This window comes from Anas platyrhynchos, chromosome 23 (genome assembly GCF_047663525.1).
Source record: "Anas platyrhynchos isolate ZD024472 breed Pekin duck chromosome 23, IASCAAS_PekinDuck_T2T, whole genome shotgun sequence".
Classification (NCBI taxonomy): Eukaryota; Metazoa; Chordata; class Aves; order Anseriformes; family Anatidae; genus Anas; species Anas platyrhynchos.
The window spans coordinates 3,919,657-3,947,251 of NC_092609.1; the positions used below are offsets into that span (position 1 = coordinate 3,919,657).

Genomic DNA, 27,595 nt, shown 5'->3' on the forward strand with positions numbered 1-27,595 from the left:
CAGCGCTACCTAAAATTTTCTAGGCACGCTTTCTCTCTGGCAATGTAAACCTTAAAAAGAGCAGCAGAAGTGAGAGTTGGCATAGCACAGAAAGCAATTTAGTAGATTATCATAGCGCTAAATTGTACCTCCAGAAAAGCATATGTGGACGTTCCAAAAATAATCTGACAGTTTATCAAAAGTGGCAGGCACTGCCCTGGGTCATCAGCATAATGGCTAGGAAGATATAAACCATACATCACTGATAGAAGTGGATGGTCGAATTGGAAAGCAAAGGGGAAGGGGAGAGATGGGGGGGAGGAAGAGAAAAAAGAGGGACAGTACTAATTAGCATGCCGAGCTGACGATGACCGGGCTGGTGTGAGCACAGAATACTAATGCAGGCAGTACACAAGGAGGATCAATACAAGTGTCGCTCCCCTTAAAGCCTTACTAAGGAGCAAGACTGCTGTCCACACGCCTATTCCCAAATATTTCCTTACAGCATATGCAAGATGATGGGGCTTTTTCTTCCCCTATTATTTATTCTCCCCCTCTCCAACCATCTACTCTCTTCTGAATCTTTTTCTTTGCTGAGCAGAATCAGATTTATTTTTTTTCCCCTGCTTTGCATCGCTTCAATTAAATGCAATTCTCCCTATTGTCACTGCAGGAGAAAAACGGTAACGTGAGCTAACAATGTTAGAAAAGGAAGGGGCTTTGATTGTTTGTTTGTTTTTAATAAACATCAACAGCCAAGTGATTATGCTTAGTGAACAGCACTACAGCAATGCTCTTAGGAGTGGAAAAGAATCCAGACATAATGAAAATATTTAATCTCCAAACCCAGATGATAACATCACAGTCATTACTTACACTAAGCTCGAGATAAGGCAAAGTGCTCTAAATATCACAGGTTCATGTTCCAGCAGAGTTCAGAAGTTCTTTTTTTCCCTCTTTTTTGGTGGAAAAGGGTTCTGGGAAGTACCAGGAAAATCTGTGCCTGGACTGTTATGAAAATCCAGAGCCAGCAACGGGCATTATGCAGGCTGTGTTTATTATCCATATGTATATATATAAAGCAGAAGCAGCAATTGACTCGCCCAAGGCTACAAACTGTAGAAAAGCCAGAAACTGCTGCCAGTTTTACTGCATCTTTTTCCATTGCCACATGGCCCCTCTCCTTACAAAGCCAACTGGAGTTATTAAAGAAAAGAGGAAGGGAGGAGTCCAGCCTTTAAAAAGACTCGCAAGATGAATTATGTTGTAGAGAAGGAACTCTTCACGGATGCTTGCTGAATTGGGTTGGTTTCCCATAAGGGGACACCGATGCATTTCAGGCATCTTCAAGAATTTCAGCATGAGCCTATTTGTTTACATTTGTTTACATTTTTGAACAGCAAAGGGTAATTCCTTTCAGCAGCAAGAGATGCTAACATCGGCTCAGGCACTCTTTCCCACAGCTGGCGAGTCAGGGTGCACTGCAGAAGCTGAAACGTGGAGCAGCTGACTTGTTTGCTCAAACACTGGGCAACCTGTGGCACCAGCAGAACAGAACCCAGCAAACATGGCCAACACCAGAGCCAGGAGAAGCTCCCAGCTGGTACCAGCGAGGCAGTGGAAAGAGATCAGAGATACTGCGTGACATTTTCCAAAGAACCTGACTCACTTTGAAGCTGGTGCCCCAACAGATTTTTGAGTGAGTGGGGCTCCTGAAAGTTGAACGTACACACTGAACTCCAGCACAGATGACTTTTAAACAGCTGACTATTGCTTCAACAACACACTCTGATGTTATGCAAAGCAAAACCTGCCATAGATGTTCTCAGTGTATCTTAGAAAGAACCATGGGGACAGACTGGTGGAAGGTGCACTCACACAAAACACACCTGTGTGTAGATTTAATCAGCAGAGTCTTCAATCTGCAGCTGAATCCCACTCACAGCTTCTTTTCCACCACCTTGCCTGCTGTGCAGTAGTACCCAGCTCAACCAGGGCAATATTGTCTCCTCCAGTTCCAGGTGTGCAAAGAGCCTCACTCATTAGATCCTCTTCGTTTCATTCTCACTAAGAGTTAAAAGCCCTATGGGAGAAAAAAGAAATGGTGAAGTCGGGACCTCGCAGAAGCCAGAGCAGCTCCAGCTCCTGGCTCGCCCGTGGGTTTCTGCGGCTTTAAGATGTTTGGCACCCAGACAGAGCTCAGCCTGCCGAGCCAAATCTCACACAAGCTCCTTTTATTTAGTTTGCTACTCACTGAGGGGGGAAGGAGAGCAACTGTGGCAGAAACAACGTGTGACATGAACACAAAACAAATGCCTGAATTTCAGCTAAATTCCCCAAATTCACAGAACTTTACTGCAGAATATAGGATGAGGGAAAAGCAAAGGACAAGAAGGATTTGTGTCCTTTGCAGTTGGGATAAAAGGAACTAAGAGATCAGCTCCAGTATTTGCAGCAGCAATTTTTGTTGTGAATCCAGTCCAGAGTTCGCTTCCATAAATGCGTATCCAGAGTAAAGCTACTGACAGGGCAATTGTGAGTGTCAGACCAGAAACAGACCCAAAAAACCAAACAGGCGAGTCTGCATTAGTGAACAGCACATACACAAAAACAGGAACAAATAATGTGAACCATTACCCACCAAAAAGGGCTAAAGATTACCTAATCCTGAAAGTGTCGCTAGCATTTACATGCCTGATACGTATGAAAACTCCAACCAGCTGATTACAAATTGCTTTGGTACACACTAGCATTTTATTATTACTAAACATTTTGCTGTATCAGATTGTTCCAGGCTCTCAGCAGTTCAAAAACCAAAACTAGGCAGAGTTCACCAAAGCAATGTCTCACAATATTGTGCCACAACCGATGAGAAACTCTGTTTTCAGGTTTGGATGTGTAATGTGCCCCACATCTCCTCCCTTAGCAAGGAGAGGAAGCTTTGATTTGCACAGAGCCACTAACGTGAGTGAACATGAAACGGAAATCTGAGGAGCTTGGGATTTGCAGAGCCAGATGTCCCGAGTTTGGGAAGCTGCCTTAATTGAGACACTTCAATAGATCATTTCCTCAGCAAGGATGATGACGCTAAAGGTTGCCTAACTTCAGAAGATGAATTTTCTGCAGTGTCCTGAACGAGTTGGGTGGTGCTCAGTCAGGGAAGAGCTATCGCCACTGCATTTATCGCATCCAACAAACACAAAATTCATCTCAGCTACTAAACGTGCTTACTGGTATGTATTACTTTGTGTGCCTAAAAAGGGAAGAGTTATTTCCAACAATTTTAATGATGGCTAATCTTGTCCACCACTAACGAGGACTGGGTAACACGTGTTACTGTCCTCCTGGGAGGAATGACCTCGCTCTGCAGAAAGCCATCCACGGAGCAGGTAAGGGCACCCAGTGGCTCAGTGACTGAGTCAGGACTGAAGCTTACAGTAGTTTTCTAATTTCTGCATCATATCACACTGCTACAAATTTAATAGCTTGAACACCTTCAATGGAACGAGCCTCTTCTCCTTGTAGCAGTTTTTATGTTCAGTCTGCATTAGTCCCGAATCGTTTTCATCTCAGTACCCCTACAGCAAACAAAATCCTGGAGAACAGCTGATGTATGAAGCGTCGCTTCATCTTGGTGCCGTTCTTAATGTGCACGGTTATTTTTAAACAGCTCCTTTTTCACACTCCTGCCCATTAAGCCCCAGGGTAAACAAGTGCCTGGTGGGACCTGCTTGCAGTCTGGTAAAAATAAAATGTTCTTCGACAGCTCTGCATTTCTTGCTGTTATATTTCTTCAAAAGGCACGTAACCGTTTTAGTGAGCACACTGTTAATGAAAGAAGTTTCAGTACTTGCTTCAGCCAGCGTTGTGCTCGATTTCTTTATGCCAGGCTCTCGGGAAGTCTCCAGGAAGTCTCTCCCATTCTTTCTGTCCTGTGTATTGCTGGAAACCATTTGTAGTGTGGCCCTTCTCCAGCATGCAAAGTTCTGTCCTCTGTTTTTCCTTCCACCAGGAAAAAAAAAAAGTATATGACGACCTTAAAAAATGAAAATATCTTAGAAGATATTAAATCTGCAGTTCTGTTTGCTTTACTTAGTGAAATTTAAAGGACTGCAGTCTCAAGGATTTCTCCTCAACCACAAGAAACCTATTTTAGAAAGCTAAATCTCATATGAAAACATGATGCCTGCAGTCAGTGGTTTAGGAACCCAAACACAGCCTTATGAATAGTTCAGACAGACTTCATAAGTGGCTGTTCAAAACCAATTGCTGTTATGATCAGTTAACTTGATTCTGCTGAAGTCAACAAGAATATTCCGTCTCATTTCATTACAAAGAATCTTGGTAAAAGAAGCGTGTCAGGGATTAGCTTCGAGAGCAAGTTCAAGACCACTTTTAAATCATTTAAACTGTACAGGAAGCACATCAATAAAACGTTAGATGCTGATGTGGTTTACTCTCCATGTACAGACCATTAATTCCTTTTTCCATTCACAAGATTTGAGCCCTAATTTCAAACCCAAGAAAACACAGAAATTTTGATTACAGCTTCCCCAGTATTTCTCTCCTTGACCTTTCTCCCTTTTAACCAGTTGCTACATCCTCCTAGAAGCTACCCTGACACGTTCAAACAAAGCCAGCACGGTGAGAGACAGCATCTCCAGTCATCCTCCTCCTACTCATTCATTTAAAATGAAAACAAGGGACAGAAGAGAAATTTTCCTGAGGTTGGAGCTGCCTCATTTCAAGGGCCCATAGATCACCCTGACCTGACCACATACACATTCAGAATAAGCTCGTGGTATCACATTAATCTTGTCTATAACATTATATTTCAGCAGCTTTGCTGGAACTGGGAAGCTTTGGTATTTCCGTTTCATATCAGCTTCAGGATTCACGCTGAGCCAATTCAAGGTATGTATCCCTTCATAAATGCTGCTGTTTCAAAAATGAATGGTGAAAAGCTATGCTTCTGGGAGCACGAGTTTGGCAGCTCACACAGATTCCAGCTGCTCCATCTTTAAGCTTCGTCCATAGCTTTGAGAGAGAAGATTGAAGGATTAAATTGGTGAAGAAACAGACTTGGGTAAAGACACTGCTGTTATAGGAATCTGCAGCCCCTGCATACACAACCCTCCATCAAGATTTCAATTCTTCTGTTATACCAACCATAAAAAAATTAAGAAGGGCTTTATTGGACTAGAAGAAGGCCCACTGCTAGGAACACAGTAAGGCAAAGCCAGAACAGCGCATCCCTGTAAGGCACTCACAGTTTGCAGTGGTCAGCTCTCAGCACTAATTAGAGCAACAGATTTTAGGCTAAATAACCTTTGACAGATTTTCCTCTTCCTCCCCACCAATATTGTCTGATAGCTTTTTTTTTTTTTTTTTAACTCTTGTAGAAGTTTGTCATCCACAATATCCCATGGCAGAGAAATCCACAGTTAAATCACGCAAGGAGGAAAAACAGTTCTGCACTTTTCCCATTCAACTCCCCCTTGAGCACCTTTATGTTGTAAGTAGGACTGAACTCATTTGCTATTCGATTTCTCCATGTTATTCATGATTTTACAGGTCTTTGTCATACCCTGTAAGTCATCTCTTTCTCAGAGTCCTCGTCTGTTTAGCACTACCTATACAGAAACCATTTCATGACTTCACTGAACCCGTTGTTTTTTCTCAGACTGCAGTTTACTTACATGGCTGTGACCAAGTCACATCAGCCTCTCCATGCCTCAGTGCTTGTTGTAAAATGAAATTTTTACTTACCTTTCAAGAATATTACAAAAATTCTCACAAGGCAGTGATGCTAAAATGTCCCATCTATCAACCTAAAACAAATTGCCTTGCATACTGCCCAACCTCTGCAAAACAAACACATGAACCACGAAGGATCAGGCAAGCTGGCTGAAGTGAAGCAGGCTCCTGACCCGTTTGGGTTTGATAAGAGTATTTCATACTGCTAGTTTTTTCAGTCAAACACAGAAGAATTTAGAACAGAGATGCGACACTGTTTTAATGGCACATCTAGCTTTTCCCTTATCTTTCTCAAGAACAGATTTTGAGAGGAAAAGCTATCAAGGTGCTCAAAACAGCTGGAGAAGGATATTGACATAACGTCAGAAAAGTGAAAAGTGCTTTTCTTTAATCTCTGAAAATAGCGATCATTACAAACTTGTCATCTTATTACAAAAGCAAATCAATGATGCTTGTTTTCTTGCTTTTACAGCATAATCTGTGCTGAGGAAGAATTATACTGATTACTTTGCCAATGCTTAGAAATCCTGAGACAGAGCTGGACAGGCTGCTCATTTGAACTCTCTCTGCTGTCCCTCCCTCCCTGTGTCTTCAGAACACGCGCATCTGCGAGTTAAATTCTTTGACACCAGGCTCCTTGGCTGGCAAGCACAGGATCAAAGAGCAACTTTGGAACAAAAGCACTCTTTTGGGGTTTAATATGAAGCTAATTGGGATCTTTCTAGTGATTTCCATGAAAGGCTGCATACCTTCAGCCTACAGAAATTAGCTCAGTTATGCTCTTGTCAATGATCTCTCTGAGTTGGGTAGAAAAACGCCTTAAGAACTAAATCTGAAAATCATTTTGTTGCTGCAGCAGTGTCCCTTCATTCTAGATCTGTTTCAGTCAGTACAAACCACAGGCAGCAACCCACAGAATTCACCACCAAAGCTGATATTTTTGAAAGAGCCTCTACGAATACATGTGAGTTGAATCAGAAGTTAGAGCTCTGCTCCTGCTTATCAGGATTCTCACTTCTTTTGTTAGAACTTCAGGGAGAAAGCATGCATAAAGATATCTACTGGCTGAATAAAAAGAATAAATAGCGTATTATCATTGCAAGGAAGTGAAAACACTGATTTAAAAGATCAGGTCTTTGCTGAGGTAATATTCCAGCCCCTCACCTTCCCTTCAAACCTCTGAGATTCACAGGGACAACCACGCTTGTCAGTTTGACTCCAGGGACGGAGGATCGATTCTCAGAAGAAGCTGTGCAGTTTGGAATACAGGGTGAACTCATTTTCAATTTCTAATGAAAAATAAAAAATATTTAGAAAAAATAAACACTTTGGGTTCTATAGGTTAGATCCTACATGACAGACAGATAGCAAAGATGACAAAACTCTAGCTTCACGTTCAGATGTTGTGAAAAAACACCGCTAACCTCCTGCAATGTCACCACAACATAATCATTCTTTAGGTACACTGACATCCCTGGGGTTGATATAAATACACCAGTCAGAAAGTATCATAATTATTGCTGTATTTTAATGATTTTAATAAGCTAAGAAAATGAAAGATAGGTTAACTATTCATACGCAGCTGACAGATTTCATTAAAACCACACAGCATCTCTATGCTGAAAGGTCTCATTTGACACATTTTATCTTCAGGTCAAAACACAGCGCTTAGATCTTCTCCAAATGCAATCATATTGCATTTACAGGCTCTGTTCCTCTCTGTAACAAAGGAAGATTTTAAGAGGGTAGCACATAGGAAAATACTGTTTGACAAATTAGGTTTAAAAACAGTAATTATCACTAGCATTGCTTAGGTCATTTGTTTCTCCCTCTGCTGATAGCATTATTAATTACTTGTGATGTGCATTCTCACCACTGTGCTGGGTACTGCACACTCTCAGAATATTCCAAAAGAAATCTTTTGACAGTAGAGCTATTACTCAATTATATTGATAGAGAGGAAAAGTATAAAATGACTGCAACAAGATGGAATAAAAGATCCATGAAGAAAAACAAACAATTTTTTAAAATTTAAGGAAAAAAAAAATAATATTTGGCTTTAATAAAAGCTTAACCTCTTATGTAAGGTTTTTTTTTGTTGTTGTTTTATTTGTTTGTTTGTTTTTTAACTCTTGCATTGTGTACATCGAGGAGCTCCAGGCACAGACTGGGATGTGACACCTTTCTACCATAAGGAAAGCATAAGGGCTGTTAGAAATCCAGAAGATAAAGAAAATCAACCTCTCACTTTGTGTCTGCAGTAAAGCCAACAACTGAACCTGTAAATAAAATGCTGGTGATTTTATTTCATTGCTGATAGCAAGAAAATTAAGAAGATTCTTATCCCAAAGGAAGAAAAAACAATCAATCAAACAAACAACACTTTGTGCTACTCTATCACTCCTCTCAGAAGTTTAGAAAGAAAGGTAGATTTCAGTAATCTTTATTTGCTTCCCTCCTTCCTGTAATATTCCAGATTTTGCATTTCCAAAAGTTTCTGGCCTGAAAACAGCAATTCTTACAAGAAGAAGGTACACATGCAGACAACCTATAATAAGCAGCCAAGGGAAGGGACAACAATTTTATGTACTTTTTAAAAGTTTTCTTCAGACAACAGCTCTGTCTGAACAGATGTAGAAGCAAAGTTCTAAATATTTTAGATAAAATGTTTAAGCACATCTTTATTTTAAGAACAAAAGATTCAGCTTTAAGCGCTGTACATCTAAGAAACATAACTTTTGTTTGCTAGGAAGAATGAAGTGTACCTTTAATAAATAATACAGTAAATAATTTCCCAGTGCCCTTTTAGTTTGGGAAGCTTTTTAAGCATTCTATTTCATCTCCACGAGCACTCAGCCCTGCTTACCTTGCCTAAATTCTTTGGACCTAGGGGATCCATTTAATGCCTCACCCTTTGGGAAAGATAAATTATTCACAAGGACTGGGTGTTTGATAAGGAGGAGTTCTAGAGATTTTTGTTCACTTGGTCTGGAAGAAAAAAAAGAGCCAGACTAGTTAACGTGAAAGCAATTCCAGCCACTCAGTTGTGCATGGGCCAGCAGCTTCCACAGGTATAACGTGAAGGTTAAAGCCGAGATGCAACGCGGAATACTTACATTCAGTTGCAGACTCCCCGCATGGCATCAAACTCATTGTGTAGACTTCCTGTGCTTTTAAATGAGAAAAGTAAAGCCTTCAGCATGTTTGACATATTTAAATTGAGAGCTCTTCAAGGATCCAAGCAGAGACGTGTAAGATCCTGGGCTCAGCCAGGCTCTCTCAGATACAGGCCTACTAAATCCAAGGACAAAATAGTGGTGAGGCCAGAAAATTTCATAGAAAAGCTTCAAGTAATAAGTTAGCTTCATAAAGTTACTCCTCCATTTATAGCACAGAATTTAATCTCTCTCATATTCTTCCTAAAGAATACTTAAAAGACCTGAAGAAAGAACTGCAATCTGGAGGCCTTTGTCGAGTGGCTCTGAGCAGCTGCCTAGCGCTGTTGTCTGGCCACGCTCCCCAGCCATACACCGCCTTTAGACGGACAGAAATGTTAGCCAAAACGGCTGCAAAAGCATTAGATAAGGGCTGCTGTGTGCAAATACAATGAGGGAACTGGGGTTGTTTGGTCTGGAGAAGAGGAGGCTCAGGGGAGACCTCATTGCTCTCTGCAACTGCCTGAAAAGGAGCTGTGGGGAGCCGGGGGTCGGCCTCTGCGCACAGGGAACTGACAGGACCAGAGGGAACGGCCTCGAGTTGTGCCAGGGGAGGTTCAGGTGGGAAATGAGGAGACATTTCTGCTCAGAAAGAGCAGTCGGGCACTGGGACGGGGTGCCCAGGGAGGTGGGGGAGTCACCGTCCCTGGGGGTGTTCAAGGAAAGGCTGGGCCTGGTGCCTGGGGACATGGCTTAGTGGGTGACATTGGTGGTAGGGGGTAGTTGGACCAGATGATCTTGGAGGGCTTTTCCAAATTTAATGATTCTATAATTAAGATCCCTTATTATTAAATAAAATGACTACAACCAGACTTGTTTCTACTGCTGCCCCGGTCACACACAAGGTCTGTCCGTGTGGAACTGGGGCCCAAGACGAGAGCAAGCGGTTATGTGCTGGCCTGAAGGCTGTGCTCACAATCTGAAGGAGCAGAGGTGCTGCAATGGGTGACCTCGCATCCACATCACTTGAACTGCAACCAAAGCCTAGGAACACATTCCATCCATGCTGGCAGATCACCTTACTTCTCTATCGCAGTATCTCCTTGTCTCCTTTAGCCACCCAAGGTAAGCAGTTTGCCAACAAGGCTGCTTGTTAATATTCACTGAGGCAACAGAAGGCAGCTTCTGCATGGAAGCCCGAGATGAATTTCATAAACACACAAAATACTGTAGCTCATAAGAGCTGCTGTTAACAGCAAAAGGTTTTATTTGGGAGACACACTTTCTTAGCTCTACCAGTGATCTCTTTTCTTTACAAGGGCATTGACACCGACCAGGCAGACGTTTTCCTACAGGAAACTCAAGAGATACTCCAAGCTATTCACTAATATTAAGATAGTAGAAGAACACCATAAGGGAAATTGGCAGCCAAATAAAGATAATGGTAAGAAATTAGTACCACGAAAGAGGATTAGCTCTACTGAGCTTAATAGTATCACATATCACCTAAGCCAGAAGATGGAAGCAAACGTGGGCAGCAAACACCACTCTCCTTCCTCCCCTCCCACAGGCAGATGCTGCAGCTGGTGCAGCCATACCCCTGGCATCTCTTTAGAATAAATGTGGCCATTTGAGGTTTCTAGGAAATAATGACTTGCGCTAATTACTCTAATGAGGATTGTACTTTGCACTCCCTGGACTTTCCTCTTGCTCAGTTTTTCTTTTTCATACGAAAACACAATGTTCGAGACTTAAGTCTAATGAGCTTGGTGGTGTCAGTCCAGTTTCTCTTGGAGCAACCTCCATAACCAGCAAAACCAAACACTAATTAGGCCCCTTGTTGCTAATGTCTGCAGTAAAGCCAAGGACAGAAGGGATATTAACCTACCTCCTTTACTGGTGTAATCTTAAAGCGATCCCTGCAGATTTAAACTGAATTACAATTGCAAGGGGTCAGGAGGGAAAAAAAATGCTTTTAGAGTCCTCACCTCAGCTTGAGGACAAATCAAATATTCTGAGGTTTGATGTATCCCTGACTTATACCAATGTAATTATAGCTTCAGAGAAGGTCGTTATATTGATTTGAAACAGGTGAGAAGAGGAGCCCTCCCCACTGCCCTCTGCGATTACTGAGGCAGTCCAGCACAGCGCCTGAACATGAATTTGAGGGGAAAGAAGCCCACAAGCAATTTAGAAGTGAATTTTGGTGGTACAACCTTTTTTAAACTACAGAATAGAAAGTTTCTGTTGTGTCCAAGAATTTTCTTCAGGTAGAATTTGTGCCAGGTGCCACAATGTTTCTTTTCCCAGGTGATACTGAGAATTAGCCTAACACGTCAAATACTCCAGGTGTCCTTTCAAGACTTCTGTGGTTGAAGAAGTGGTGGCAGCACTGACAGTATGCCTCCAACCCAGTTCATAGCCACAGAGGTAGCCACTTAACACTGGCAGGCATAAATTGTGGTGCTGAGGAGCAGATAAAACTGCCCATTCCGCTGCCTCCCTCTGCTATCAGCACAGCAGTCTTCAGCAGAGAGATGGGGCAGATAAGGTAAGGGATAAATCACCTTGGCAGAAATCCTTAGCTTGGAATCTGAGGCTGCTGAAGGCATTCTCACTCATACTTGGCTGCCTCCTCTTGCTGGCCCCGAGTCAGCAAAGCATGCGATGGAAAGGAGAGCACAATGCTAGAATACCTGGTTAGCTGGAGAGATATTTTCTGGAGGGACAGGGACACAATTTACAGAGCTCCATGTACGAAGAAGTATACACCATTTGTAGAAAGTGAGGACAGCTCAAAGTTTTAAAATCAGTCTTTGATTAATTATTCCAAACTTGGTTTCCCAAAAATAAAAGAAAATGAAGAGCTTATGCCCAATGGGTCCTGCTGAAAGCCTCCTGCACACCTTAACTAACTATTGCAAACAACACAAAATCGACAGGAGGATGACAGGGAGTCTTGGCACACACTGTGACGTCTGCTCTTAGTGCTAGAAATCTCCAGGAGTTCCCTAAAACTAATCTTTTTATTTATTTTTGCTATGACTTTTACAGTAATAGCATTTACAAAAATAAAGGACAAAGGGGTTATACTGGTTGAAGGATTGTTTTTGAAAATGTTGGCTCTTCTGAGGTCACCAAGGAGCCTTTGGAGAATACGCAATAGGAGTGTTACACCAGAAACGGGTGGGGTCTTGGAAGACAAACTGCTAGCAGAGACAGGAATATTTGCATTAATTAATAGCCAGTGTTCTGTTGGCTCTTTTTTCTTCTCTAAACAGCCATCAGAAATTGCCAGCTAGCCAGAACCAGATGGTAGTCCTCACTAGGCACCGCAGCCATATTCTGCATTCATTATTCATGCACAGCTCCTACCGAAGTCACTGAGAACACTGAGCACACAACAAACGTCTGCTACAAAACCCAAAAACTTCAGCAGGAATTCCACCGCGTGGCAGGGCCTGTTGTTTGCTTCTCCTATAGCTCCTTTGCCCCAGGAATACAGAGTGGGTATCAATTTAAGTCTAACAGAATTCAGGCCAAAGGGTAGAAAATAGCAATTGATGTCTTCTCTGATACAAAGCCCACTGAAGTCAATACGGATTTTGTAACAAAACTGAAGGCACAATATAGCCGTAAATACCAGGACGAAGAGAGCAGTAAGCATCTGATACAAAAGCAGCTGTAGATGTTAGGAGCTGCTTAGAATGAAGAAGAAAATAGCCTGCTTGAGATGGGCTGCATTTTGAATCTTCCTTTGAAGAGGCAGATTAAGCTCAGGATGTTTCTGTCTGTGGTGCAGTGGGGGAAAGAAAGGGGTGGAAGGGGAACCTCCACCTTGGTTTCTTCTCTTCTGGCTCTACACAGTTTAAAATCTACCAGTTCACAATCTCCTTTCAGTAGATTTAACTGGGTTTATATGGCTGGAGGAAGAATGGGGTGCAACAGGTACCGGAGGAGTGGGGAGGAAAGCAAAATCTCTGAATTGCCATCCATCATCAGAGCAGCCACAAGCTACAGCTGACGGCTGAAGGTCGGGATTTGTTTCCACTCTGTGCTGGGAGCAACTGCTTGACAAGGAGACACGGAGCCCTTTACCCTTTAGGACACCAGTTCAAATCCAGGTCATTCCTGGCTTTAAGCACTAATGGGAGCTGACTGGGAACAGATTTCCCCTGCTAATCTAAAAGAAAAGTGAGTTCTGCTTCAGGCAGCTGCAGTGTGGAGCCCCTGGTGCCCTCCCCTCCAGGCGCACTGTGAGCTCCCCCTTCTGTTCTGCTTCCACCACCGAGGGGATGCTGCAAGGACTGGGGGCTCTCCACAAGCACCAAGCCAGCCCCAACAGCACTGTCCGTTCAGCAGAAGTCAGAGTTCCCCCTGGTACCAACAACTGTTTGTTCATCTCCAGGCAGGTACGATCATAACACTTCCTTTTAATTTTTATTTTTTTTTTAAATGACAGACTCAGCCCCAAAGCCGGCATCCTGCTGCGCCTTCACATTGCTCACAATCCCCTGTTTGGATAGAAGCTCAGCAAACAAAAGCCCTAGCTATTTGCAAGGGCATGAAGAATATGCATTTCACTCACTGAAAAGGAGCCCGTGATCTCAGAGCAGGCACTGAACCGCTGTTTAATATTTTTTTTCCCACTATTTCCACTGAGAAAAAAACTTCGAGCTGTGCTGCAATCTGCCTTAGAATGCTAAAACAACAGGAAAATTAGAACATTTCACTTATGAAACTTTGCCATCAATTTCAGGGAATGGCTGGGCAAGTGTTTTAGGCCTACCACAATTGTTTCAGCACATTTAATTTTACTGTGCATACCCTGTAGTTCCTCTGGTTTTCTTCCCCATTCCACTTTGAAGAGAATCAGAATTATAGAACCATAGGAGGGTTTGGGTTGTAAGGGACCTAAGTCACTGAAATCCAACTCCAAGCCCCAGTTCTGATTATTCAATTATCATCTGGGTCAAGAATATTTCAAAATATCACTTTCCAGTGGAACGGATATCCTGAACTTCATCTGTGCTCAATATGTCCAATTTAGAGGCAAGGCAAAGATAAAGGAAGGAGTAGGTCCACAAAGGAATAAATAAATAACAATAAAAAGACCTTATGGCCTTGTATCTTACCCACATTCCCATGTATTTACTACCGCAGTTTAGGTCCTACAGCCTTCTCCCAGCTGCAGGACATCCCAGAAACTGCTCCAGCCCCCAGGCAGTGGTGGTTCTTCCCTTGTGTAACAGCAACTTTTCCTGTTTTCACCCTAAGAGGTTTCCCTTAGTGCCCCACCTTCAGCTGTCCTTCCAGCTGTCCAGAGTTTAAAAAAGACCACAACCACAAAGCTCACCGCAGCCAGTTCTGCAGTCTTTAAACCCGTGCCCCTCTCGTAGGACTCCTGTGAAAGCTTCACAAGCCCATGCCAACCGTGTGAAGTGACAGAAGCCAACACGGTTCTTTGATTCCCGTACTTCCCTCGAGCTTGTTGCTGCAGACTGCTGAGCTGCCTGGCGTGTGTTCAGCTTTCTGGATGCGAAAACTGCTTGGAAAGTAATGTACGAGCCTTACGTGGTTTGATGAACTGCAGATTTAATCTGAGGTGATCCCCAAATCAGACATATTTGAAGTAAAAATGAGATGCCGTGTTAGCCTTTTCAAGGATCAAACTATTGCAGCTCTGTAAATTAAGACATCCTAAAGCTGACATTTACACAGTCTCTTTTATCAGTAGTAATGCAAGTACAGACTACACCAGATGAGCAAAATTAAGTTGAATTTCAAGGTTGACACAAAGAAAATTCATATGCATGTGCTTTTTGGATTTTCCTTGCAAAAGGTTCTTTGCACTTGACAGCAATGCTTACCAGGAATCCTCGTGTGCTGAGTGCTAGACAGAGATGCACCAAATAATATCTCCATTTGGGACAGTTCCACATTTCATGCATGCAGCCCCCCAGTACAGACCAGATGTGCCAATCTCCTGGTGCAAAGGTGGTGAGTTAGGAATAATCCCTCCTGGGCCAGCCTGAGTTTGGTCACACTGACCCAAGATGGTTTTGCTCTCAGTCTGTTTAGGAGCTGAATCATTACTTCCAAAGCAACACACCAGGCTCGCGATATTGAAACGCAGGAAATCTTTTTCACAGCACCCAATTTCAGTAAATGAAATAATTTCCATAGGGAAAATTGAGAAAAATTGCAGAGCGCTCCATCTTACATGCTAACTGCAAGATGTGCACTCTTCTTCCTGCAATCTGTAACAAGCACATCCTGGCTGAAACCCTTTTGGGGGAAAAAATAACCTAACCTCACAACTATCAGAATTCAAGCATCAATTCTCTGCTTCTGCAGGGAGAAAACAGCGATGAGGTCAAATATAAAGAATCCATATACAAGGAAACACGTCAAAGTAATTCTCCTAGTCCAACCAGTAACATTTTACCGGGCTGTGATTTCTGTGCAGGTGCACCGAGAATTGGGCAGCCCACACTAGAAGGGGAGGCTCTTCAGTGGCTTGCCTGACAAGCAACAAATAACGAGCTTTTTTTTTATATGATTTCCTTCCCAAAACATGCTTTCTGCGAGTTGTTACCAGCAAGAATAATAAAATGGAAATTGCTTTGTTTTGACAAGTGTGGAGTAAAGCTTGCCATGCTTCAAAACATTCCCTAGCATTTTATAGAACATATAGGTTATCCAAAAAAACATAGAATCAAGGGAAGAGAAAACCCAAATATTCACGAAAAGGCACATGCTCTGTTCTGTACGCTGACTAAACGCTACTTATCAGTACCATTTGACACAGTAATTACACCGAAATATTTCTGTGTAAAGGCTGAAAGTAGAACATATTTAGGACATTTTTGCATTTCAGTGTGATTCTCCAAATCCGGCTGCCTCGCTGTTCTCATGTTAATCAGGTGCACCAGAAAATAAAAAGACAAAAACACAAAGGTTCTACTAAATGCTCCCCAGCAGCAAGAAAATATTACTGACAAGTTCCTTAGGACGCCCAGCATCTACTGCAATAAATTCACCCAACAGCTCAGTTTGCCAGTCAGCACTTTCTGGCTGTACGGCCTCTGTTAGTCCTTTTTCTTAACCCAACTGCATGCAACTTGCTCAGAAAAAGATGGAAAATTGAAAAAATCCAACCACAGCAGGTGATAAGTGTGATAAATCTAATAGTGATGAAATAGCATGGGGTTTTTCTTAATGAGGAACACAAATTACCTATAGTGGGTAAGTTCTTCGAGTGCGGCTGTGGGGTCTCCACAATTCTTAAGTGGCCATCCTATTCATTTTAAAAATCCAATCAGCATGACTGGCAGCTGCAGGAGGTTGACTTAACAATGCTGCCTGGATGTGGTAGCTCTTTTTTTTTTTCTCAAGGCATTTCTATACTGGAAAAAATCCTTGCAGAAATACAATTATACCAGCAAAATGTGTTTTCACTGGTGTACTTTATGCTGTTTCCCTGAGCTCCCTTGCTGATGTGTGTTCCATCTGCAGCGGAGGGTTTCCAACACTATTTTTCCTCGTGTGTGTTAGACATTATTAGAAAGGAAACATTACTAAGCATCCACCAGGAAACAACACCTAGAGACTACTTTTTGGATGCTCTCACTAGAGCTGGCTTGAAATTGTATTTGCAGTTTAGTTGAAAAATATTTTTTAAGTTTAAAAACATCTCTTTAAAACATCTGATGTATTTTTGAAAATATAATCATAGTATTACAGTTTTCATGGCATGCACGTGAGGCACGCGCAAGGACCGCAAGTGGGAAATTAGTGCAAGGGACTGTTTGGAGCCAGAACAACAAAAAATATTTTTCTGCTCCATGTTTTTATTTTAAGACATACCACCTGCACAATTGAAGGCTGTAATTATAGGGTGCTTGTAGACGCTTTATTGACTGTAGGTATTTCCATAACACCATGACAGCTGCTAGACAGCTCCTGGAGACAACAACAGCACACGTTTTTCCCATTTTTAGACACTAAACTCTTGGGGGGGGGGGGGGGGGGGGGAACAACAAGAGTTGGAGAGTTTTTGGCTACCCTGTGGCTGCGTGCACAGGTGCAAAATTCAGATTTGAGTTCATCAGAATAATGCAACAGTCTGCAATTTGGGTGCATTCTTTAACTGCAAGACTAGTGGATGCTACGCTACCTGTAGTACCAATTTCTTACCTCTGTGTAATACAGAAGAATGATCCCATCATCATACATGAAGCATTTTGACCACAGCCACTTCTTTGATTCCTACAGAGATGAGAGGTAACACTGGATCCAAACAATCCTAAATGTGAAACCTCCCCTTGGCCCCCTTGGAAAGATGCATGGAGATATTCTTGACTACAGAAGCACCCTAAAGAAATCTGTCCCCAGATTAAATCCCTGATGATGGCACACTTCACAAAGACAGAGTTGAGGACTGAGTTCCTAAATTCTTGGCCTGAGATTACACAGGAAGGTCATGGGGCACCTACAGACTGGACCACCTCCCAGCCTTGCTGCCTGACCATTGAGCCATCCTTTCTGATTGCAAAAACTTCTTAATGGCTTCTGAAATACCAGCTACCTACATTTTGTTTTTCTTTTTTGGAACCAATTCGTTAATTCCCTTGCTGTTTGCACTGTTTCATATGACAGAGAGAATACCTAATGATAGGCAAGTTTTGTTGAAGCCAGTAGCTAATTTAGATCTGGCTTTCCTTAACAAACCAAGAATCTTCATCTGTCCTTTTAAGTTATCCTCAAAAGACTATTTCAACACCACAGATGAAGACACAATCTTTTTAAGTAACTGTTTTATCCTCTTTGGGAGGCAATTAAAGAGTGCAAGAAATTACCACCTTCTGTTTCTATTCTTGTCATGGACGGATAATTGGTTTACTTTTAGAGAGGGAAAACTAGTCAGACGTCGCCACATTTCTAACTACTTAAAGATTATCAGTGCAAAAACATTCTGCCAAAGTGAAGGACAACATTTCTAATGAATTTACATACAAACACACACCCTCCAACAACCACTATGGCAACTATGGGGCTCAGAAACACACTCCATTTCCTCAGCAGATGCCTTCATCCGTGCAGCTCCCACTGCCATAACTGCCTGTAATTCTTCTGTTTGAGACATCAACATAGCTGTAAGGCAAATAGAGGTAAGTCCTTGCAGGATCAGGACCCAAGCATGCTTTTCCTTTCCTTCCTATGTCACTGCTACGGTGTTATGTTGCTTTACCTGGGAAAGCCAGCTGAACATTTCATCTGAAGGTTGAAGGCGAATATGAAATGAGGTAATGCAGATTGCACTGAATTTTAAATCTCAACATGACAAAAGTTTCGTGGTTTGAATTTAGTCCGGTTGATTGGTTTCGAGTCTCCTGAGTTTCGGTAAATACACCCAGATTAGGAAGAGGTTAAGAAGAAAATGAGGAATTTCCAATTCAGGAACATGCCTGTCACCCTCCCCAGCCTGTGCAGGACGGAGGAAATGATGTTCTGTTTGCGTTCCCCAACAGTCCTGTTCAGCAGGCACTGTCAGCATCAATTAGAAGCATGATCTATGTGAGCTTTTTGTCAATGCTCTAACTAGTTTAGAGCTTGCTCTTCAACTACAGTCTGAGAATCAACTTTGGGAAAGACAAATCTATACAATCACTAAAATTGATTACGGGTGGTTGAGAGAATTACAGAACATCTCTGAATTGGATGTATATGCAGAGCGCACACCTAAACTTGAAGGCTTTGAAATTCAATTACAGAAACTAAAATAAATGACCATAATGTTTTCCATTATCAGATACACAGAAATCATTTTCCCTTCCTTCCCCTGCTCCAATAAAACAAATTTCCATGACTTTTTTCCTAATCGACAAACTTAACCTTTTAGCCGAGTCCTTCAACAGTGTACAAATTTTTAAGCTAATTAATGCATCATAACTACAGAACAACACAGCAGAGGATTTGTGATTGCAAAGCACAGGATCCTCATTTAAAAACCAAGTATCTGGTACTTACAACGTATCTGGTCTAACTGGATAAAAAGGGGAGCACCGCCCACAGCCACGCTACGCAGCACCTAGATCCTGGTAAATGAAGGTGAAAACAATTTCCTTACATTCCTTCAGCCCTTGTACGAAATGTGTTGTGTGAGTTCTGTAAAACTCACATTATGTCTACTAGAATGCTCAAAAATAAACTGTTTTTACAAGTCACAGAAGCTAAGTTACAAAGCCTCTGACACTGCTTCCCCCCAGAACCTGGCCCAGCACCGCAGCTTGCTGACAGGCAAAAGGATTTATCATCAAGTTGTGTCATTTCCCATAAACAAGCCTGGAAGCTAAAAACATGTCAGAAGTATGACCTTTGCATAAGTGCTTGGCATAAGCACTTCATCTAGGTACTCAAGCTGGTATTTGCCTAGCACACAGCATCAAGGCCAGGTTTACAACACATTTTTTGCACCTTCGATGAGCTAAATCACTGAAGGCCACAATCAGCAGTCAGTGTGCTGCTGCTGAAAGTCCTTAGGATATACATGGACGTGTCAGCAAAAGGAGTTCAGCTGATGTTGGAACTGTCCAGAAACTCCAGGGTCTCAGCTTCACCCAATTCATTGGGCACTTGCCTTTCCAGGTGGCTTCCGATTGAAGGGATCTGAACTCCCACCTCTGATAGTCACAATCTGTGCGTGTCTCAGCTTATCAGGCTTTTTAGCACAGGATTTTATTTCACTGGCAAATTTGAGGGAATTAGAAGATCCCATACAGCAAGATATAGTGCTGGAATTACCCTGTTTAAAACATTACAATCACATCTAAGCTGTCTCAGATACTCCTAAGCTTTCCTTTATAGGTATATAAAATCTACATTAGAAAAAGCATTCTAAGCCTTTTCCTCTCCATCCCCCTCCTCCTCCTTCAATGCAGCGTGGTTGGGACTCCAGCTTTACATCTCCACCAACAAAGGCATTTTCAGTTGTCTGAGGAGAAAAGGAGAAGAGAAAACAAACACAGAGTTGCCAAGGTTACTGACAATCCTCGCTGAAGAGACGAATGAAATTGATAGGGAGGAGACGGGAATAAAACGATACTCAACTCTAACTTGATTTTTACAAACCTCCTATTTCAGATGTGACTGGTCCTAGACAGCTTTTTTCTTCTGGGAAATTTAAATCAATTTGTATTTATCAGAGTTATTCATATGCCACCTTGCAAACTTAAGACTCAAACAGCACACATGCAATTGCCTTAGCTTTTCAAAGTGTTGATCTGCTAAAGCTCCTTACTCCACATTATATTGAAATGATATAAAAGTCCATTTATGCCGTCTCAAAAATCTTCAGCCAGAAATAGTAAAGCTAAAAATAAGACTTTTTTTCCTCTGCTATGGGAAAGATGAATGAGAAAGATGCCTTTCCTGCTAACTGTACTGAAAGGAATTGGCTGTCATGCCCAAACCTTATGTTGGTGATGTCTTAACTGTCTCGTAAGCCCTCTGTTGCAACCAAGTTGTTCCCCTTTTATTTTGCAAACAGGAAGATGAAATTGCCAGTGCTGTGCTTTTGATTTTCCAGCCCTGCTTTTCAGCCACATGCTATGGACAACTGGTGACAAAGTTCTGTTTGCTACTGATCAGCTTGGTTTTCTTAGTCACCTTTCACAGGGCTCTCAAACAGCCTTGAGATCCCATGCTGAAAATCACTACACCACGTGGCAAAAACCTTGTTACAACAGGAAAGCACTCTAGCATCAGTGAGCTCAAGTGCTAGCAATTAGGTACTTGATGTCCAGTCACTGAGCTGATTTTCTTAGGCTATTATATTCCAGAGTCTGCTTTGGAGGCTTATCCTCACAACTAAACGAATCTTAAGTCAACCCATGGAGGTTTCACATGCACAGACCTAAATCTTGGGACCAGAAAGCAGCTGGGAGCTTCCTCAATTGCATATAAGGTCTGTGCCTTGAGCAGATGACAAACTGGCCCATTACACTGGAGGTACCCTTGAAGTTTTGCAATTAGCCATACGTACGCTGGATGCTCTCTGTATCCATGGAGAAGACAAGGGCTGGCTGATGGAAACAAGTCAACTCTGACAACAGCCAAACTCAGCTTGCCACATTCATCGAGGATTCATTGGTTTCTGAAACTGCCACAGTACTGAAGCTCTCCACCAAGCCTCACTGAGCTCCTGAATCCCACAGATCATCTACCTGGGCAACGCACTGTGTGAGACAAAGACTGAGCCTGTGCTGTGCTCTGAGTACCAAGCAACAGGCTGTGGTTGACCTTCCACCCATCGCAGTCCTAAGAAGTTGGTTCTTTCTCAAGTTCGCATTTTGCTACAGGCTTCTAAAAAGCACATTAAAAATCTGCAGCTAGCTTGGTAAAGATCTAACGAGCAGTTTTTATTGTAGGCTGCTGACAAAGTGAAGACAAATCATCTCGGTTTTTGAAGTCTTGCTTCTAAATAAAGAAGGAGCCTCTCTGGGAAGCAGTATATTTGGGGATGGTAAAGAAAGCATTTTTGAGGACTTCTTATCTTCATTATTTACCTTGTAAATCATGACCCTGGGAAATTGATTAAATTGTACAGCAGCAAGAAGTTCATTCGAGGGAGTAATCAAACGAAGGTAATACGAGCACTGCAGTTCTTAGAGCTTTTGAAGCGAGCAGGACTGGTCCATAAAAGTAAAGGATAGAGCTGTCCTGGGGAGAAAGGTCCTTCAGAGGAAAGGATAACGTAAGCTCCTCATAACTGCTTGGCTCAATGCAGTAGCGCTTCCAGAAAAGTAGATTTGCAATAAGATTACAAGAGTACATAACCCTGAAATAACATTTATCTTTACAATGTTATTGTGAGCAGTTGAAAAATGTTATCACTTCACAGAAGGGGAACTGGGAATCACAGACATGATGTTCTGGATGCATTCTAACATTCTCCCAATCTAAGTGCCAAAACTTGGTGTCCCAACCAAGAGGTCCCCAGATTCCCTGCAGAACACTCTGGTATCTTACTGGATATGAGTCATAAGTTTGGATCCATCAGTGGAGAAGACAAAGAGCTAAGTCATTTATTCAAGCCCAGGTTGGATGGGGAGCAACCTTCTCTAGTGGAAGGTATCCTTGCCCATGGCAAGGGGGTGGAATTAGATGAGCTTTAATGACCCTTCCAACCCAAACCATGCCATGATTCTCTGATTTCAGGAAATGCTGTTCTTAAGCCAGCCCAGCTCAGGCCCACTATATCCAGAACGTTCCTCCTAGAGCCTTACCTTCCTAGCAGCACCCAGATTTGACCAGGATGTTTTCCCATTCCTGCACTATGTAAACATCCCTAATACAGGCTATATAAAAGAAGCCTTGTGCTTGCTTTGCTGAGACGCAGAGGCACAATTCCACATGGTTTCTGTACACAACACAGCAAGGCTTCTACCTGTCAGATCCTTCCTAATATTTTAAGTTTTAGCTAGAATTTAGCATCACCATGACAATAACTGTGTCAGAAACTGGGGATTTGTCTGATTTAGATCACCTTAAGAGTATGTGACTCAGGATCTAAGTAACCATCCTGAATTATAAGTAAAGGTGGGTTCTGTTCAAGCACCAGAGCTACAATTAGCTGGGAAAATATATTTCAAAGCAACTTTCCAGAGAGCTTTGAGCAGTATGGATGGTATGGGCTCAATGTTTATAATCAAGTTGCTAGATATGGGAAGTCCTGTGCCAATAAAATTCTGATAATACAGGAAAAAGATGGTAAGTTTTATTTAGCAGAAGGAAAACTGTAATGACAAGCTCAAACTAACAAGCTTTGCTTAGCCCTGGCAGGTCAGCTAACATAATGATGTTCAAGCTGTTAAGGAGACAAGAAGAAGGTGGCTTTCATCACTGCCCACCATGAAAAGAATGACAAAATAAGCTCGCTGAGGTTCACTCTGCCACCAACCCTCAAAATATGCATGGTTGTAAATCCACATCACCACAGGACTCCATCATTTCCCCTACCAGGCTCCTGACACATCTTGTGTTGTCTATTTTAAGCAAATTAATACACGGTGGAGTTGGAAGAGTTTTTTATTTTCCTTTTGACAAAGAAAAATCTGATTATTTAGTCAATTCCTTAATCACAAAATTATGAACTTATTGAATTAGAAAGCTCATTCCACAGCAAAACCATTTGTCAAGTCAGAAGAAAGAACCAGATGCTGAATAAATCTTAAAGAACCTGTATTTGTCACAAAAGACATAAGGGTCAGTAACTACTTGAATAACATGCATTATATCACAGAATCACAGAATAACCTCGGTGGGAGCAGGAGCAGCCACAAAGGTGACTGGTAAAAAGTGCCGACAGCAAAAGCCTCCTAAAAGCCTGCCAGAAGAGGATTCTGTGCCAGCTGCAGAACCGGGCCTGGCAACATGGGGCATCCTTGGAAGGCGCTGCTGGCCTCCTGCAAGTGCAGCCTAAGGGGACCCAAGTCAAAGCCTTGATTTCATTTGACCTGTAGGTACTGGAACAGCAGGGTCCTCATGCAAGGCAGCACTGCCCCAGTGGCCACCAGAGAAAGTTTAGTGCTGGGGGATGGCTCTGAATGAAGAAAGTCCTAGAAAGATCAGATGGGCAATGATGAAATCCAATTGCATTTATCACTATGGATCTCGATGCTCTTTTATAACATTCCAGTATAAAAGCAGTACATAAGAGAATTAAACATTCATAAAAGACTAAAACCAACCTGATAGACCCATTACCCTTTAATAAACGCAGACAGATGCCTTCTGCATAACTGAGAATCAAACATACGAGTAGCACGCTTTGTATATAGCCACAGGTAGGTACCAATCACACCAGAAGTAACCACATAAGGTGTAATTCCACCAGCTAAACATGCTGGTTTTAACAGCAGCACATTGTTGTGTTGATAAAACTAAAACCTTTTCAGCACGATTTGCATATACTTAATCTTAATTACAATTGTATTCTGCTTTCAGATGGTGGTTTTAGTATATAAACACAACAGAAATGAAATCATTTTTAATTCTTTCCCAAATTCAAAACTCCAAAACATTGGAATCTACAGTCTAATGTTTTCCTGCAAAGAACTACAGAAAACTTTATTTTCTCATCTAAATAGAAGAATCAGAATTTAGTAGTACGTTATTAATACACTGAAAGTCACACTTTGACACATCCATATGCTACATGCTCCACTGGATATCCAGCAGACAGATTAAGCACGTGTTTCAGCCGGAGTGCAAAAATGCACTTGACTGAAATAAAGGGAAGTCATTGCATGTCTCTGTGTATGAACGTGATAAATTGGATTTGACAAGTTTTAGTAAACCTTCTTATACTACTGTTCAAATAACCAAGACCCGGTTACATAATGAAAGAATTCTGGTGCTAAAGAATAAAAAATTCTTCAGTTTTGAGGTTGTCTTGGGAATGCCTTAAATAAAACCCTCTAATAAACATGAGCTGTTTCATGTCACATTGAAGGCATAAACCTATTCCTCTACTTTTGTCTAATTTTTACTTTTCTTCCACTTCAATGTCATTTTACTAAATGAAGCCCTTCTGTGTTAAAACTGTTACGAACAGTGTTAGTCACACAACCATACCTCAGGTAAAATTGGCTCACGCACTTCAAACTCATATTGCATGTGACCTTTATCATCTTTCCAGTCTGATTTATTTTTGGACATTTCCAGATCATGTCAGGATTTGCAGGCATTAGAGGGTGAAGGATCAGAATAAATGTTGATTACAGAGAAGAAAAGATCCATACTTCTAAAGAGAGCAAATATCAATTTCATAAAGGAAACAAATCTGAAGAATCTGAAAGAGCTAAAGCAAAGCTGAAGTCCCCACTCCCCATTCCATGTATAATTTCTCTTACGGTAACTACAATGTGTTCTCAAGGTTTTTGACTGTTTGCTTTCTCAAGATTGCATATTTTAAAAAGCACTATTAGCCCCTTTGCTACTCAAGAGAGAGAAACACAACAAGGATCTGGTATTACTCAGTCTCGCCATTTTGAGGTACAGGATTTCTTAATCCCAAATAAGAAATGGTGATGACTACTTGAGGCCAGTCTCTTTCGAATAAGGGAAACAAGTTTAATTTAGCGTCTAGTAGATGAAAAAGATTTGCCTCATGACTTTACCTATTTGAAATTCACTGTCTTCAACACATGAGTCAGCATTCAGCTTTCCAGATTACTCTGACTCAGCTGCCTGGAAGCAGGAACACTTGAAATTTTATGCCAGTATTATGCAGAATGTCACTACAAGAGACTATTGTCCAACAGTTGCAGACAGAAAGATTAAGCATCGACATCATTTTATCTGTTTCTAGCAAATTTTCCTAGTCACACTCCTATTATACCTCTGCTAATGTGGTACTTGAATAGGAAAGCATAGCAAAAATCTGGAGCCGTCTGTTGAGCTTTAGGCAACTCTTTTCATTTCTCCGTGCTAATGTGTGCTCATTTCTGGAAAAGCTAATTTTTTTTGCCTATTTAACTTGCATATTAATCTCCATTGAACTATACAAAATGAATTTCAATCTTCATGTAAAAAATGGGAGGATGGTTTTCGATTCACACCCTTCTTGATTTTCATCAATCAACCTTTTCCGCTTAAGTACTATTTAATCAAAAAAGATGTGAGATGGCTCCTAAGATTTATCTGGGCATCACTGAAATAGAAAATACTGCCAGAGCTCCCACATAGAGTTGCTCATGAGACTGACATTATAAATACAGATTTGGTCCTCTAGCAACTTTCTTCTGCCTCTGAGGAACAGGACCACCAAAGCCAAAGCCTTGCCCCTCGTTTCTGTGTAGTGAGCTGCTCATGCAGCTATCTCACCCACTTTAGCTGTGTCCTCATCAGAAGGAGCACACGACAGCACCTTTTCCAAGGCAGGGAGCCCTGTGTGTTCCTCACCTACCTCTGTGACCCATGTGAAATATCCAGCCTTCAACAGGTGTTGCCTCATTAACACTTCAGAGGAGCAAAGCCCTAGTTTTAAGCAGCACAATCCCATCTCAGACCTCCTTACTCGTCCTATTTCATGACAAGGGAAGCCAAGTATTGCAGTGGAGCCTGGATCGTTCAGTAAGCACTGGGGAGTGAAGGCAGGCATCTTCCCCCATGTTCCCTGTATCACTGACCGTGGACAAAAAGCAAGGCTTAAGAATTAGGGAATTTGTCTGTCTAGGAAGAAAACAGATGAGTAAGAAAAATCTACATGTAAAATTCACTACAGGGAGGAATTCACTTGTGAAATAATGTAGTATTAAATAGTAATGATAAATGCAACACTGAAAATTACATTGCTTTTTTTAAGTCCTAAGATCTGCTAAAAATACAAAGTGGTAACAGTCAAAGCCATACAGCTGTGGCTACTCTGCAGTGAAGCAATTATATAGCTACTCCTAAACAAAAAGGGAAATAAAAGTAATTTGCATAAAGCGCAAGTGTAATACACTTGTGTGTTATGGACTATGCTAAATTATATTCGGTATTAATACTCTGTAACTGCTTTCATCATACTGCCCTACGGGTACTCAATATAATGATCAATTCCAGTGTCAGTTATAACAAGGAAATACATATTGCTATAAAAAATGTGGATACCGCATACTCAAGGCCCTTTCCAAAGCCCAGCGGAGTTCTTGAGTGCATTGTTTCTCAAAGTCCATGGGGTTCAATCATCACAAATCATTAGAAATTCAAACTGGCAGTTTTAATGGTGCCCAGGGGACTTGGGCACTCAGCTTCCATTATGCTTCAATTTAACTTCATTACCTAAGATACCAGTGAACTTTTGAAAATACCAGCATAAGTAAGATCCAGGGTAAGTTACAGTACAACAACAAAAAAAAAAAAAAATGAATGAAGTATCTTATGTAGTGTTTCTTCATATTTTAGAAGCGGCTTGTCAAACTGTATGGGAGAGCTGTAATTATCTATTAAAATCTACCAAGAAGTCCCCAAATTATCCAGGAGTTTCCTCCTAGGAATCCTAAGAAGCATACACTCTTCCAGTCTTCATTTTGTGCTATAACAACTTGGATCATTTGCTGTCCTCTCCCTGCCTCTAGAACACACTGATGAACCAGGAGAATGTGTCTCTATTCAGTAACTATAAGCCTACAGGAAAGGTTTTTTGAAAGGTCCCTTTGTTAATATTTTACTTTAAGTTTACTACTGAGAGTTTCAATTTTAAAAGGAAAACCATATAAAATAGACTAAAAACATAAAGGTTAAAGTAACCAGAATGAAAAAAAAATAACACTGCTGCCATAAATGCTGTATAACAAGTAAATGCTGTTCCATATGCCACAAGATTGCTCACATGTCAAGACATTTTGTGCAGAGGTTACAGATGGAATAGATCTATTGTTAAAGACAAACATGCCTTGGGACCCATTGATTTTCATATTAGGTCTGGCTGAAGATTCACAAGGACTATCAAGTACACACAGACGCGCACACACACACAAATGCTCCTCCTGAGAGCAACACTGATTGCCAAAAGGATAATACAGAAGCAGAAATCCTGCTTCCCTGAGAATTAGACACTGTAAGAGAGAAAAGCCAGCAATGTACCTTAAACACATTGAGAGAGAGAATTCAAACATGCCCCATTTTTAGAAAAGTACAAATTAATTCTAATA

The 27,595-nt window shown here is 41.6% G+C and overlaps 1 protein-coding gene across 2 annotated transcripts in view; it reads right to left on the bottom strand.

The window, feature by feature from the left end:
- Positions 1 to 27,595, bottom strand: part of LRRTM4 (leucine rich repeat transmembrane neuronal 4) — a 318,997-nt gene that overhangs the window by 232,851 nt on the left and 58,551 nt on the right. Inside the window, exons 1-4 of one of the 2 annotated variants that reach the window (XM_038167060.2) lie at positions 8,853 to 9,399; positions 8,603 to 8,724; positions 6,901 to 7,025; positions 1,869 to 2,062 (exon numbers count right to left, since the gene is read on the bottom strand). The gene's annotated coding sequence lies outside the window, so the exon portion shown is untranslated. Of the gene's footprint in view, positions 1 to 1,868; positions 2,063 to 6,900; positions 7,026 to 8,602; positions 8,725 to 8,852; positions 9,400 to 27,595 lie in introns of those variants that run through there. The other variant, XM_072027198.1, reaches the window with a different exon arrangement.